Genomic DNA, 17346 nt, shown 5'->3' with positions numbered 1-17346 from the left:
GCTCACTTCACTGTCTGTGTGAGAACAGAGAGTACCACTCATCAGTATATTTCTTGCATCTTTGTTAATGAGATGATGCTTACGGATTGCGATGCCAGGTCACCATCTTGCTTTTCTGGAGATGCCTGGTGAGCCAGCATGTTATTGTTCCTGGCCATTGGTAAAGATACTCTGATCAATTGGCCGCAGATCTAAATCAGCAGATTTTTACTAAAAAAATACAAACACTGCTGTTTTCAGCCCCTGCTTTTCTAAGCTTTACAGTAATTTAGTTTCAATGCTTCTTTACGCAAGGTATTATGGTAGTTGAGTTTTTTTTTCTTTTGCTTCAAACTTCCTGCAGTGTAAATAAATAGCAGCAAATGGAGGTGCGTTTTATCAGTGATATAGAGGTGATTGGTGTATTACTTTAATACATGCTGTGCAATTGGATAAATGGCAAGAAACGTTTTTTTAAGGAACTCAGACCTTTTTATTTTGTCTTTTAAATTAAAAAAGACACCAGATGAGTTTGGACAGCGAGCTTGATTAAAATGCAGCAGTTTACACTTTTAATTAGAAAAAGATAAGACAAACACAGTACTACATAATCTGCGGTGGGCTGGCGCCCTGCCCGGGGTTTGTTTCCTACCTTGTGCCCTGTGTTGGCTGGGATTGGCTCCAGCAGACTCCCGTAGCTCTGTAGTTAGGCTGGCAGTACTACATAATTAAAATGGTAATCCATATTTATAATTACACCTCAAGATTTATGAATGTCTAGCGGTACACTGAAGAGAAAAAAACACCTGTATAAATATTGTGATGTGTGAGTCCCTGTCTTGCACCCTAAAACACAAGGATGAGTCTCAGTACTTTAGCAATACCAGCTTTATTCAACTTGAAACGGGAACAGCAGGGTTATTTATTGTAGTGGGATCTACCACTCTCCTATACACAGACACAGCAGTCATGCAGGGTGGTGGCCAGGTTAGTGGGCAAGTAATACTGTTCCTTGCATTTATAATGTTCCTCGCATCACCCACCAATGACAAGTGCTTCTAGTGCGACCACAGTCGGCTTGGATTTGCTTTCACGGTGAGCTGCTGTAGCGCTGGAAGACTGCGGTTGCCCTGGCAATGGATGGGCTGCCTTCCACAGACACAACGATCTTGCTTCGGGACGCTGTTCGGCATGTTGTCTCATTGGTGGAGTCCCAAAAGAGTTTAGAAACCTTACAAGATAGTAAATGTATATTTTAACAACAAAAAAGCTGTAGTGCAATTAATGATTTAAAATGATAAAAACATATTAGTGCTTCTATATTAACATTTAAGTAGTGTTTAATTGACAATATCAATTAATTGATTGTGTCTGAATATATATACATACATATAATTTTTTTTTCATTATTAGAGAAATGGTGAAAACTACTTTTATAAATTAAGCCTAGTTTAAGAAAGGTACATTAGGGAAAAAATAAAACTAATTTGACAGCTTATAATTATGAGAAACATTTTATTTTTATTTATGCCATATGTATTATAGATAAATATTTTTGTACATATTGTATTAGTTAAAGTATTAATTTAGGAAACTTTAATTTATTTTAGTATTTTATGGTCAGTGAATAATAAGCTTACAGAATTTAATTTTCTTAATAAAAAACAAACAGTTAACATCTGTGGTCAATAGCTTAATTATAAAAATACCCTTTAATATAGGACAAAAAGCTTCAATTTAGTGTAAAAAGATTTTGAAAGGGATAAAGGAAGAAAAATTGGAATTGGTATTGGAATTGGACGATCGGTATCAGCCTACCAAAACTGTGCTGCAATACTTTATATTCTTAGTTAATTTGTTTGTTTAATTGCTTTATTGATTGCAATATATGACTGTTAATATATTAGTTATTACACCTTTTCACTTGTGGCAATCCACTTTTGTTACCTGTCTACTGCACTTGCTAAAAAAACAGGCCCTAGCCTACCTAACGTTACTCGATTGTTTACCTCTTTTGTAAGTTGCTTTGGATAAAAGCATCTGCTAAACAAATAAATGTAAATGTAAATTGGGTACCAAAAATGTAACTGTTGCTCTAAACCTTCGGTGTACTGTGACCATCTTGACTAAGGCTAGAAGAATGTAGAAACTGGTAAGTCACAGATACGCTGTTGCAAAGAACACAAAATTCCCATTGAATGCTTTGCCGGCTGTTTAAAACCCATGAGGAGAATTACCTTGGCATCATTTTCATCTCTAACACAGTCCTCAAGGAGCTCAAGGATTGAATACTCCTAAAAAGACTTACCCTTCCCCCTATTTTGTATTGGCCATCTTCAATTGTTTTAAGCAAGAGCCAGTTTCCTTGCAAGTCCTCCAGGCAATTACTACCTTTGTTAGCTGTTTTCTTCCTGATTGTTTAGAGTGTATGAAATGGCTTCTTTTTACCAGTAACAGTTCTCTTCCTTTCTTTCTTTTCCTTTTCATTTTCTCATTCCCAGGTGAGCACCATCCTTCTTCACTTTTGACTCCAACTCACCTGGGTGAGGTGGAGAGTCTTCCTTTATACTGGACCTGGGAGTACTTCAGGCACTAGCACATTGCACCCAGAAGTACTTCCGTGTCAGGCGAAACCTTCCTAAAACAAGGAATACTCCTTCCCACAGTCCCCCTAGTGGGAGCTAAGAAACCCAATAGGGCCGCCCATTAGAACTGCAACTCTCATGCAGGCCTGCAGTTGTGCTCATTGGACATCCACCAGAGGGATGCTACAACCTACACCTATCACACGAAGAAGGAACATGACTTTGGGAGGCTGCTACCCTCCATCCATTAATTAAGTGCTAAGATCAATGGTCCTTTTGTAATATCAGTAGGTAGAACTTTTCCGAATTTGCTTGTCCTATGAATAAAGCTTCTACCTCTTATACTAAATTGATTTATTTTTGGAATTTAAGTAGACTGTTATCTAGACATTTCAATGCATGCCTTGAACTACAGGCACCAGTACGTTTCTCAAAGTAACACGGTAATTCTTTATGACTTTATTCTTGACAAGCAGGATTTTGAAATCTGTTACTACTTGGAAGCTAGTGAAGGGATTTCAGGATTTTATTGAGCCATTCATCTTAGTTCTACCTATAAGCCCTGCTATGGCTTTTTGAATTAACTGCAGAAAATAAGTGAATGATTTGAATAGCTTGACCAGAAGGCATCAATTCTCCATCAGTAAACATTGTTTTCCTAATATTAAAGAATTATACTACATAAGCATACCTTGAATGTCTGGCAATTCACACAGCAAGATTTATTCTGGAATTTGTGTCACTGGAGTCATTGACATCGGGCATAGTCATTATCATCACCTTGGTCATTTCCACAAACAGTTTTTATATGAGCAAAAGTTTCAGTTATACATTCTTGGCAACTGCAGTATTTTCGAAGTCCCCTAAATCTGTTTTCACTATTTGCAAATTTATTTAACTAGACTTCTAGCATTCCCCTTTCCTCTTCACGTTGTGAGCTCTTCAATGCCTGTTTTAGCTGATTTGTTTAGTGATGTTTTGACTTGTTTCTGATTCTGAGCATATTTCTTTATTCATGCTGCTGTCATGCATGTGCCACTGGGGGTCATCTTCCTGGCTTGATTGAGATAAGTGATACCACTCTGGCACAAGATGAAGCACTGTCACTATTGGTAACTTCTCTTCCACACAGAGCCTCTTGAAGATGAAAAGAGAAGCCCCAGCCAAGCCTGGCCATGATGCCCAGAGTTGTTTCTGTCCCTTCTGGTTAGGACACCATAAAACCAGATGGCCTAGGAAGGTAGCAACTGCTTCATGACCAGGAGATGAGACTGAAAGGACTCCCTTGCGAGATCCAAGAAATTAACAAAACAGAGTACAATTTGTGCTCTGGTTTGTCCACCGGGCACACTGCTTTAGCCCTTGCACAATTTACTAACATTTCCACATATATAAAATGCCAATGGAGGGTTAGTTACGGGAGCCAAAGAAAGAGGAAGATCTGCTTTAGGTTGTGCCCAGAATGAAATGACATACTGTAACAATTAACTGTACCAATTTTGATCCCTGCATAGAGAAACAGGAGTCATCATCTAATTGATTTTTCGGAACCTCAGTTTCCTGGTCAACTGGTTCAGCCAGTGAGTTTCAGTAAATTCAGTGATGCATTTCACTGCTGATTCAGTTTTGAATGTTTGATTATAAAAGATTTGGTTAGACTACCTCTAGGTAAGTGTTTCTAAGGGTACATAATTTTAGTGCTATATGTTAGTATGTGATGCTGGTTATAATTTTTAATAGTTTGATAGAACATATCAGCAGAGAGGGTTGATACAAACTAAAACATAAATTCCAAAGTCATAGGAACTGTACATAGCAAAGTAGGAATAATTCACAGGCTACACAATGTCATAACTCACTCCCTATGAATGGATATGAATATTCTAATAGTTTTGAATTAATTTGTGGTAAAGGCTTGAGGTAGGATGCCTGTTGAAGATAGGAACTGAGTGTAGAAAATGGAGACACAGGGCAAATGCAAGACACAGCAAAGACCTAGGAGGCCGAGTATGAATTTGCCAAAGTGATATGCGTGTCTTTGTGCCATGAGGAGGGATGGGCACCAGTAAGGGGCATTATGCCTTCTGTTTATGCTAGATAGCACAGAAAGGCTAGTAGCTGGGGCACACAATACCAAGAGAGAGAAAAATTGGTCTGGGAGGAAATTAGCAGTGCAATACATTAGAAAATCACACCCTCAAACAGGTTTGGCTAGAAGAATTTCAAAAGGGCTCAAGAATAATAAAGGATAGAATTCAGTCTTACGGCAACAGAAGAGGGCTACATTGCCCCTTTTTTGAGGTTGGGTTGCTGGAAAGCTTTGAGACATGTTTATCTTAAGGGATGGCTCAAAGATACAGAAAGATGATGCTCTACTAAAGGGGGACTCTAGCCTGGTGTCCATCCTACAAAAGTTCTTAACAGTAATGGAAGTGTCTCCAAAATAGAGTTTAAAGTCACTGCATACCCAAAGCCTCGATAACCTTAGAGCTAACAGTGGAATGGGGCTGGACTGGAAGAAGAGAGATGCCAGATTACTGGGTGTATTTAAAAAAGTAATAAAATTTATGTCAGTATTTCCTGGTGTCTGGTAATAGTTGAAAGGAATTCCCCATTTCACGCCTATTTTTTTGTTCCCAAAGTACAAACAACACCTGCAACTCAGATTTCTGGCACAGCTCTTCAGATTGGTTGAGAACTGATCCTTAACCGATCAGTCAGGCTTGGTGAGAATTTTAAGAGGCAACTTATGCACTAAAACATTCCATTAAGTAGTTGCATTAATTGTATGAGCTCTTCATATCCTCTGAAGTGGTTTATTTAAACTTTTTTAACATGTTTTGGCTTACATTAGCTGGACTATTGTGCCTTGTTCATTCCTGTTTTGCTGGTAAGTTTTTCATTCATTCATAACTTTGACTAGTCTAAAACCTATACTATTATTAGTAAATCACAATCCAGTATTATTAATAATTGTGCAAAGGTAACTCTTGTTATGGTTATTAGACTATCATTAAATACATTTTGCTTCAGAAACAGATTCAACATGATTTCTAATATAAGAGTACGACATATAACTTTTTCAACAATTTCTTGAAAATCTAGAAGCACTAATGTCTGATTTACTGGTTTAGCTTATCTTTAAAATGAAAATTTACAATGCATATAGATAATAAAATATCCTTAAAATGTAAACATATAAAGGAAAATGTTGGTAAAGGGTGGCACAGTGGTAGCGCTGCTTCCTTGCAGCATGGATACCATGGTGGAGTTTACATCATCCCATATCTGTGTGGATTTCCTCTAGATGTTCTGGTTTCCTACAACAGTCCAAAGACATGTAGGTTTGGTGGAATTGCTAAACTAAATTGGCTTTGGTGTGTGTGTGTGTTTGTTTGCCCTTTGATGGGCTGGCGCCCTGTCCAGGGTTTCTTCCTGCCTTGAGCCCTATGCTAACTAGGAATAGACTCCAGCACCCCCATGACCCTTGTCTAGATTAAACAGGTTAGAAAATGGCATTACATAATGTTGGTAATAAACTGATCCTCTTTAATAAGGAAAAATCAGAATTTGATTTAGAACTTCAAATTGAACTTATACAGTATACATTTTAACTAATAGCTAAGATTTCAGCTATGTAAATGAATATATGATATGGTGACATTAATCATTAGATTTTAAATCTAAAGTGTTTTTGAAACAATATAGAATAAGATTAATACAAGTATAATGAATAATATTAAATATTTTAATTACAGCAAGAAATAATTTATTAATAAATCTGTAGATTAAACTACTTTGGGAGAATCAATTCAGTTCAGTTCAACTTATTGTCATTATACCTAAGCATATATTAAAGAGTTTATTGTCAATTCCAGAAATGTCAAGAATAAAGCACAATAACGTGGTAATAGTGAGTAGTGACTAAAAGCAAAGATAAAAAAGCAATATATATCAATATGTTTGCAACACTAACAATTTAAAAATAAATAAACCTGAAGAAAACACATGACAATAATAGTAAATCAGCTAAAGAATGGTCATTAACACTGAATCAGTAAATCAAACAGTTATAGAGGGACATTGTGTTTATAGGCTGGTTGGCAGTTTATTTATTTATTGTGCACTTTTCATTTTGGGGCTTAAAGTACTGAACACATTTACCAGTGGGACATAAAAAATAAAAACAACCTTCAAGAAAAATAAAAAGCAGCATTTATTATCTCCTAATGGTTATAAGTGAAATATATAATTTCTGAAGAGAAGAAAATGACTAGGAAATTGAGGAAGTATCCAGAGCTGGCAAATTTGTTGACCAAAATGAGCTTGGTTCAGAAAGTATCAAATCAAAAACTCATCATCAAACCAAAACACACAAACCAATGTTATACAGTAGTTAGAACTGTCACTAACATTCATTGTTTCTGCAGAAAAGAATTCAGTACTCAGATAACAAAATACTGTACACTGCCATCTTAAACAGAAAGGAGCGATTCTATCATGTGCCATGATTACAAGAGGGTAGCAAAGGACATTGTCATTACCAAAAATACGGCCATCAAGACATACCAGCAAATTGTGGCAAAAAGACATGAAAAGTCATCCAAGTGCTAAAAATAGAAAATTCAGAAAATGCCCCAAAAATGAAATGTTCTGACAAGGTGCTCAAATATGGATTCATGCAAAAAGCTGGGAGCATATCTTTGAAAATGAATCATGATAGGTGAAAAACACTGTGTATAGCTCTGTTAAGTAACTTGAAGAGTGACAACCACATACTGTACACCAAAGGTTCTCCAAGATGAAGAAATAATGTGTAGCACTTACACCGGAAGGCTTAGCCAGTATAAAATGAATTTAATTAGACAGCATCTCCTAACCTTTATTCCCTAATGTGATCCATTTTAACATTTGTTCATTAAAGAAAACTGTATGTAGACATCTTTCTTTGAACAGTAAAGTCCAAGCTACCTGAAGATGAGAAGAAAGTGCAGTCTCCACACACACACACATTGACAGGGTGAGCATTTGGACCCAAGTTATTGGTGATGTCATCAAGACAGGGAGAGCTGGAGAGAAAGTAAAGGGTTACATTATATACTGTGTATATATACAAATAAATATAGATACAGTTATAAATTCCCTCAGGTTGTCTGAGGTAATGATGGGTCAAAAGATAAGACAAATGTTGGGGTGCCAAAACGGCTTTTCCCCAATTATTTGTGAAATTAAAAATAAACAGTACTTGATGGCATGACTACAAACAAAACTATGACCCTCTGGAGTTCTATCAAGGCTTCTTTCAGGTGCTTTTTCTGGGTTTGCAGGAGCTCTGCTCTCCGGTCAACGAGTTACACCTCCTTCTGGTCAGCTGGACTTTTAAGGTCCTGGGAGTCAATTGTTTGTAAATGATTATGAATTATTAAAAATACTGTTGTAGATATTTTATGCCAAAATAAAGTAGCTTCATTCAAAATGCTATTCCTTATGTTAAACATAAAATGAAGACAGATGAAAGACAGTTGGAAAAATTAGGAAATTCTTCAAATTCAGTTTGTTGACTTTTTCATTTTCTACAAATTTTACTTGAAATGTTCTGAAAATCAAACTTTTAAAGCTATTTGGGTATTAAAACAGAAGTGTTATTCAGTAAAATGTAACAGATGTTAATCAAAAGTAACAAGTAACTTCTAGTGTTTCAGAATTTCAAGAGTGCCAGATTACAGAATAATTGGTCAGTCTGTTCGCTAGTTTTGCAAATACATGAACAAACACATATGCATGGCATTTCCTGGAAATGGTCAAATTATGCTAATCTATGAACAACTCCCCAGTCAAAATTTCAGTGCCTTTATAATACTACATATGGGGAAAGGGAAATTTAGCTGATCGGGGCTTAACTTATTCCCTTTTATGAAGCGAAGTACACTGCTTTTTTAAAGATGTATTTTTTTAAAACTTCTTTTAAAAAACAATGTGTGTTTTACTGTAACCGTAAGATATTTCTTTTCCTTTTGATCTATCTTATCACTATACAATTTGAGTATAATATGATTTAGTTAAAAATTATGCTTGCAGTCTGCTTGTTTAGCTTAAGCTATACAGTAGTGATGGAATTGAAAACAATCCAATAAATATTTCTAATGTCTTGATTTTCAGCTACACTCTCTGGCAGATTGACTTACATAACTGGTTTACAAGACAGCAGTTTCCCAAACTTCACTCTTATCGAAGTGGTGGATGAAGAAGAAATATACTATTATGATAGCAAAAACATGACACTAATTCGTAAATATGATTGGTCAAAAAAAGTTGAGGACAGTAATTTTTACACTTTACAGGAGACGTTTATCTCTTACTTAAATCAGATTTCATTCAACATTTTAATAACTTCAATGAATCTTTTAAACCAAACACATGGTGAGTACAGAGGGGTAAGTGAATTTAACACATTACATTTCAATATATTTAGAGTAAACCAAGCAATATGCTCTTCAGTGTAATGTGGAGAGTCACTGTTTGTAGTTCAAAAAGGAAAGACAAAAAAAGTGAAGGAGGAGGATACTAATAATTAATATAATTTTATCTTAGTATATAAAGCAGTCACTACTGAAATATATGATAAAATGTGAGTCACAGTATTAAGTGTCTCATGCAAATATGTGTGAACAATTGTAATTTGATTTCATTTTAAAGTGTTACTACAATACACAAACACTAGTGCCATTTACATTCAGCAAGCCAATATACTTATACTTACTCTTTAAGTTCTTCTAAAAGTTTAAATTAAAGCCCTTTTCTAAAGCAGTGGAAGAGAGCAAGAATGGAAGACAGAATAGTAAATGTCAATTTAATACAATTTAAAGCGACTAGAAAGATTACAACAATTTTGTTTATTCAGTGATAATAAAAAGTATTGGCTGAGAGTGAAATCAGTGATAAGTTGCTATATATTGATTTTTTTATTTGTTTCTCAGAATGTAAATATTTTATAGATGTAAGCAAGATAACATATTTACCTACCTGCCTAACCAAGGAAGGTTAGGGTTCTTTCAGTTGAACATAATAATAAGAAGAGCACAAGGTGAATTATAGGTTTTCGTGACTTACAGCAGAAAGATTGTTAAGGAGTGAGGTTTATGATGACCAGGTGGCTGACTAATAAGGAAGTGAAAATTGTAGACTAGTAGAGCTCAAGTAGAAGAAGCAGCCAAAACATATTGTTAAGAAAGGTCCAGTATGTGCTCGGATAGCCTCTTTGACAAGAAGGTTTGTTTTTGACAGTGTTACATTGGGGGAAATGTATGTGATGTGCAGTTTTGTTAGATCATGTATCATGCAGATTGTGGAATATTGTAGTGAAAAATTGGTGACTAACATTAATTATTTAAGAATGTCTCAATTCCACAGATGTATTATATTGTAGATATTCTTCTATAGTCTTTAGACCCATATATACAGCTAATAATAATAACAATAATAATAATAATAATAATAATAATAATAATAATAACAATAACTAATAAAACAGTAAGGCTTTTCTACTCCTTAAAGGAAGAAGATAAAGAAAGTGGGTAAACATGTTTTTTGTGTCATCTATTAACATATACATAATTCAAAAAACATTTTGATAGTAAATTATATTTGTAGCAAAGCCAGTCAAGATATACCAGTATATACAGTGTAAGAGAATCAAAGGACAACAATAAAAAGTTAGGGTACCAACCCAGTAACCCTATATAACTGGGTCACAAGCAAAATGGAAACAATAAGCAAATAATTGTTGAGAGGTCTTTTCAGACATGAGTTCAGGTCAGAACTGGGAAAGATGGCGTAGCTTCCAGAAGAGAGAAAGGTATTAAGACACAGTGCCAACCCCTAGTGTGATGCTAGACTTACAGTCACAAGAGTCCTTCAGCTTTGTGCGCGCATGACAACAGTAAATTATGATTGCCTTGATTGCAAATGATCTCACTGCTGTGAACTTCCCAAATATTAAATATTGTAGATAGATAGATAGATAGATAGATAGATAAACTATGTTCTGAACACACAGCAATATGACTAAGAAGAAATTAAATTAAAAAGAAAGTTCTAACTTGGTACAGTGAGGCTTTATGCACATATATTACTATATTTATAAAGGAGCCCCAGTAGTGTTTCTTGACACACTTCTGCTGAATGATTCATTAGCTGAAAGTCCTCAGTGTTAGTGTGTCAGAGAGAGGATGTGCAGCATTGTTCATAATGGCAGATTGATTTTAATTCTCTTCTTTGCTACTAACTACAGAGGTATATCCAAAGAAGGGAGAAAAAATGTATTTGCTTGAAGAGTACTTTGATCTTTTATTATATACTGTAAATAAATGTAGATACAGATAGGTCCAGTATTTCTATCTATTTATATTTACAGGATTTTAAATTAGTGACTTATGCTAATAATTTTGAAACCTCAGGCTAATTTTAGACAAAAGTAAGTCCATTTTGGAAAATAATCCAAGTTTAAGTTTAGTAGATATTTAAGCAAATTTATAATTGTAACTATTAGGTATTTAAATAAATGTGAAACAGTCAATAAACAATAATCAAAGACATTAATCGAAAATTGGTCTTTAACTATTAAAAAAGTGTAATACAGTATGGGAGTAAAAGTGGGGAGATGATTGAAATAGATGTCTACAACAGAAAGTATTTGTAGAAATATGTGGCACATCAACAGTTACACAGCTTGGATAAATGACAAGTTATATGGTACATATTTCCTATAGTCTTCAGAACATGTTTTGTCTTTAGATTAAATTCTGCACACTTTAAAAGGAAACTAATAACAAAGATAAAGGATTAAGATTCCAATGACAAAAACTTCATTTAAAAAGCTATAGTAGAGCTAATGTTATGCGTTGTTGGAATGAGGTAAGACAAGCAAAAGAAAAAATGATCACGAGATGGACAAGGCAAGAATCATGGTCAAAAGCATCTTGAGTAATTTTAAATCTATTAACCAAGGTCCAAAGTGTAAACCAAAATTGTATTTGAAAATAACTTTGCTAATTACTAAGCAAACAACATGGATACCAACTGCATGCAGTGCAGCCTTAAAAAGCATTGAACCTGTGATGTAACAACAGTGACGTCTGGGGATATGCCCTCTAGCAACCAACCAACACAGTAAAAGATCCAGTAAATAAATAAATTATGTCTAAAATCTAAATGGCGTCATGGTAAACATGAAACATATTTTTAAACAAAATTAACTATTTTTTAGACATAGACCATCTATAAAATATTAATTCCAATAAATTCCAAGTAGTTTAAAACTCTCAAAATGCCATAAAAGAATGATGAGAAAAAATTTATTAAGTAAGCTAGAAATAAAACAATAGCAGTAAAAAAGCTGACATGTCTACCTTTGAGTGGCTGGTCACTATCTGACTTATTCTTTTTGACAGTTCATTTTTATTGTATTCTAACCAGAAGAGAGGAAGACAGAGAAGTTAAGTGATTTCTTCTTGCTGTCATTATTCTTGGTTGTGGGGAAAAAGGGACAATAATAAAAACTAATGTTGCAACTGCCAAACCCTTCTCCAAGTGTGCCCTATATGTTCTTCCCACAATAGACACCCTTGACTTATGCACTTTACAACATTATCATGGCCCAAATAAGAGGTTTGGGATGGAAGTAGAAAATCTTTAAAACACACCAAAAAAAAAAACAAAAAAAAAACTTAAATAAGTGTGACTCTTAACATTTTTATTTCACTTTGTGTTGTGTGCAGTTCCCAGGTTTTCGGTTTTGTAAATGTAGAACTAACTAAAGTTGAGCTTATTCAAAATACAAAAATTGCCTGGTGTACATGGCTTCACAAAAATGGTCAAAATATAACTAAACAGATCTGAGGAGGGGTTGATGAGAGCTTACTGGAGTTCAAAGATTCTGATAAGGAGGCCACACAACTGTCCTGGGTTCAAAAGAAGGAATTCACTTGAAAATGTTGCAGGTGCTGGAACCATCTAAAGAAAAAGGTCAGTTGGACACTGAATATGCTTTTCTGTTTAAATGGGAGAGCTGCTGCCTTATTCATAGGATTATGGAAAACAAAAAGAACTGAAACTAAATAGAGTGTGAGGTGGGTTGGTGCAGTGGTCAGTTTAGACAACATTTGCTAATCTGAACTGTTTATGATGATATTGTCCAGTACTTTTACCTTGTAAATTTATTTGCATCATAGCCATCATTGTCTTTCTCCACTTATTTTTTTTCTGTGATTGATGCCAGAATTTTTAATTTCCTCTTTGTGATTTAAAATGTTTTATCCTTGTGAATATAATTGTATTACTCATGTCTGTTGACTGAAATATAATATGTGTAAGTGCGAATATTATAACAGTGACAAAGATCCAGATTTTCCTCATCTTGCACCCTCATCCATGCTGGAAAAATATTGCTCAATCTCAGGGACTCAGACACCATCTCTGCAATATATAAAGTCATTTTACAATCCATTCCTTTCAAAGATCCAAGAGGACACTGGGAAAAGATCTCTCAATTAATATATCAGAAAAGGAATGGAAAGTAGCAATGCAGAGAACTCACTCAAGCTCCATATGCAAAGCATACAATTATACAACTTAAAATTATATATCGAACACATCTGTCTTGACTAAAACTCTCCAAAATGTTTCCAGGGCAAGATCCAACCTGCGAACGTTGCAACCAAGCCCCAGCCTCACTAGGTCACATGTTCTGGGCCTGCACCAAATTAACATTATTCTGGACAAAATTTTTTAATTACCTCTCAGACAGCCTTGGACTCACAATCCCTCCTAACCCATTAACAGCTGTGTTTGGGGTTCTTCCAGATGGGTTTAAGGTAGAGAAAGACAAACAAATTGTGATTGCATTCACTACACTTTTATGCGGAAGCGTATTAGGGCCACAATGGAAAAAAATACGGAAACAGTGAAGAAAAAATCGAAATGTCGACATTAAAGTCGACATGTTGACTTTATTCTCGACATTTCCACTTTATTCTCGACATTTACGTCGAGATTAAAGTCGACATGTTGACTTTTTCTAATAGTTTATTTTGTCAATAGAATGTCGCAAACTAAACTTCATCTTAAAATGAATGTTTAATTTACTAGATTTTATCAAACCCCGTCATTAATTAATGTAGCACATTAAATGCTTTATATTAAATGTTCCTCGACCCAGTTAATCTCTATGCGTTTCCTAAACTGACTTCCTCTTGCACTGAGAGGCGAGACCGCGATCGCACATCGACCTCATGATATTCCTGCTCTAAGAACATTTAGAATACTAAGATAAATAACTTGATATCTTCTTCACGATGAAATGCATTACAGCATGTATTAAACATGGGTGGCGGGGCACGGTGGCGTGGCTGTAGAGCTGCCCCTTGCATTAAGGGGTCCCCAGGTGTATGTTCAGTGTAGTGAACTTTATGGCAGGTGTGATGAGGCTCCAAAAACTGGATATATGAATGGGTATCGCATAGGTTTAACTTAAATATTGTGTAAATGTTGGGTTCGTGATGTGGGGATCGGAGACACGACGCAGAATTAAATGGATGTTCTTCTGAGCAGGCTTTCTTTATTGCATGCGTGCTGTCTCTATCTGACGTACTAAACCTTCAGTTCCTATCCTGGCTTTTTCTTTCTGCACATAACCAATCACCACAAGATAAACGTTTTTGTGAAATTAAAACAAGTTATAAATTTAGACCTCAGAATTTTCAGAACTTTAAATTATTAAAGCATGTGGGGCACGGTGCTTGCTGGGATGGAGATTTCAGAGATTTAAAAAATCTTCATTATACATGTTTAATTATGCCATCCATTCAGGGTTGCGCTCATCCCAGCAAGCATCTTGTGCAGGGCGGATTTAGATGAAAAGAGGCCCTAGGCTATTCCACTTATGAGGCCCTTTCACCTCCCATTTTAAGTTTGTTCAAATTGCTAACAATTTGAATGTAGGCCCTCTTGATCTTGAGGCCCTAGGCTGAAGCCTAGTTAGCCTATAGGAAAATCCGGCCCTGATCTTGTGCGAGGCAGGAGTAAATCCTGAATGAGGCGCCAACACATCGCAGGGTGAATATGAGCAACGCATAAAGTAGCAGGGTCAATAATACATAACAAAACTCCACATCCTACATGTCTTTGAAAGGAAACTGAAGCACGCGAATAGACAAACCAGAAAAACATGCAAACTCAAGGCAGGGAACACCGGGACCACCTTGCTGCGAAGCTGCAGTGCAACCACCACGTCACCGTGCCCCATATGCTTGAATACATTTTAAGTTCTGAAAACTCTGAGGTCTAAGTTTATAACTTGGAAAAATCAAATACTCAGTTAAAGCATCGGTACAGATTTTTTCAAAACATGGCAGGATCTAATCAGTAATATTTTAAAATAAGTTTATAAAGCATAGAGGAAGCAATTATTTCTGTATTTCTTTGTCTTCTCCATTCATCTCTATTGGCTTATCAAATGTATTAATTTAGATATGTTTACAAGCCTTAAATTTTATGTTGTTTGCCTTGCTCTCTCTTTTAGGGGTGGGGGTCAACTTGTTCTTAATTTTACTTTTTGTAAAATTGATTTGTATGGAATGATTGCAATAAAATTAATAAAACTGCAAAAAAAAAAATAACAGTGACAAGGATCTGGTGGAGATGCAGATGAAATAATGTGTTAAGAATAACTGTAAAGGGAATAAAATGAAGGAAACATTCTATACTAAAATTATTTCTCTTTGTTTTCTTCTAATCAATGTCTCGTGACATAAAAAATTAATAAAAATCAGTAAAAATGAATATACTATTTTTCTTGTAAAAACTCTATGTCCCCATTAGAAAGTAGATTATTATATATTGGACTGCTTTGTTAATATTGATTTGGCAATCCACACATCAATCAATATCTGTGTTGTGCACAGCTGGCAGTGTAGTGCATCAGTTAGTGCATCAGTACCAACCTGGGTTCAAGTCCTGGTCCAGCCTCATTTTGTATGAGGTTTGCATGAACTTTCTTTTTTTATATGGGTTTTCTGTGGACACTCTGATTCCCTTTCATACCCCAAAGACGTGTTTTAATTAATGGCTCATATGATCAAAGTTTTGGTATTTATGTAAGTATGCCCTGCATCGCACTGTTGTGTCATCATATGAACCTGATGCAGTGAGGTTAGACTTTGGCACCATGAATGTACTTGAACACTAAACCAAATAAAACTTTTTCAGTAAAGTGTTAAAATAAAATAAGACTATCTAATACAAATATGAACTGAAAGCTTTGTCATTGTGTATCTGCAGGGGTTCATACACTGCAAGGAATAGCTGGATGTGATTTGAATGGAAGTTCCTTTGGTATCATTGGTTATGATGGAGAGGACTTAATGAGTTTTAATTCAAGTACGTTGAAATGTACTGCAGCAAAGAATCCAGCAATTCCTCTTGAACAATACTGTAATTTTTCAAAAAGCTCGGTTGATTATTTTGAAGTTATTTGTGATGCCTGGTTGAATGGATTCAGTATGTATGGAAAAGCAACCCTAAACAGAAAAGGTATGGCTATTAATATATCTTCATTCTGTCTGAAAATAAATGAATAAATATTAATTTTGTATGAATCATTTACTGAATACTTAAAACAAAGTTCCACCTGATTTCTTGTTTTTAGTAGTGTTTTTGTATTACCATTAATATGTACAACTCATAAATTGGGTAAAATATCTCAGTGTTTAGTACTGGTATTTCAAAGCTCTGTTGTAAGTGCAGACTTTGTGTGTAATTTGTATGGTGTACCCATAGCTGCCTAGGTTTTCCCCATATACTGTACATTGGCTTCTCATTCTATTGATGTGTTTATCAGATTGATCAACGAGTGCAAACAGGCCAGTTATGAGTGAAATGTGGGTGTTTGAAGGAATGTGCCATGTGATGGACTACTGTCCTTTTCAGGGTTTACTCTCATCTTGCACATAGTCATTCTGGAATAGGCTTTGGCCTCCTATTAACCTCGCATTAAAGTAAGTAGGTTCATGAATGAAGAGTATGAGTGATTTTATTTTTCTAAATCTCCCTTTTGGGTATCATGTTGACGCAATTGTCAATACAGGCACCTGGATTAGGATTCCAGATCTGTTACTATTCCAGATCTGTTACTGCCTATAAGGAGTCTGCACAATCCCTCAATGTGAATTACGTTTCTCTGTGTACTCCAGTTTGCTGTTATTGCCCAAAAACATATAGTTTACAACAACAACAACAACAACATTTATTTATATAGCACATTTTCATACAAAAAATGTAGCTCAAAGTGCTTTACATAATGAAGAATAGAAAAATAAGAGACACAGTAAGAAAATAAAATAAGTCAACATTAATTAACATAGAATAAGAGTAGGGTCCAATGGCCAGGGGACAGAAAAAAAAAAACTCCAGACGGCCTGAGAAAAAATAAAATCTGCAGGGATTCCAGGCCATGAGACCGCCCAGTCCCTCTGGGCAATCTACCTAACATAAATGAAACAGTCCTCTTTGTATTTAAGGTTTTCACAGAAGGATTTGATGATGATGATGATCACGTGGACTTCTGGCTTTTAGTCCATCAATGCTGGGGCATCATGGTGCTTTGAGTAGGTTGGTGGTGGCGCAGTTTAGGTTGATTAGTGTTGGCTGATATAAGTAAGTGTGTGAAAGTGGGTGTGCTCTTTGACAAACTGGCACCTTATACAAGGTGTGACAGATAGGAGGCGCT

The 17346-nt window shown here is 35.3% G+C and overlaps 1 pseudogene; it reads left to right on the top strand.

Annotated features, from left to right (window-relative positions):
- The window catches only part of LOC120538574, an 85884-nt pseudogene that overhangs the window by 57370 nt on the left and 11168 nt on the right, over positions 1–17346 (top strand).

Source organism: Polypterus senegalus, chromosome 11 (genome assembly GCF_016835505.1).
Source record: "Polypterus senegalus isolate Bchr_013 chromosome 11, ASM1683550v1, whole genome shotgun sequence".
NCBI lineage: Eukaryota > Metazoa > Chordata > Cladistia > Polypteriformes > Polypteridae > Polypterus > Polypterus senegalus.
This window is presented reverse-complemented; position numbering and strand designations above follow the sequence as displayed.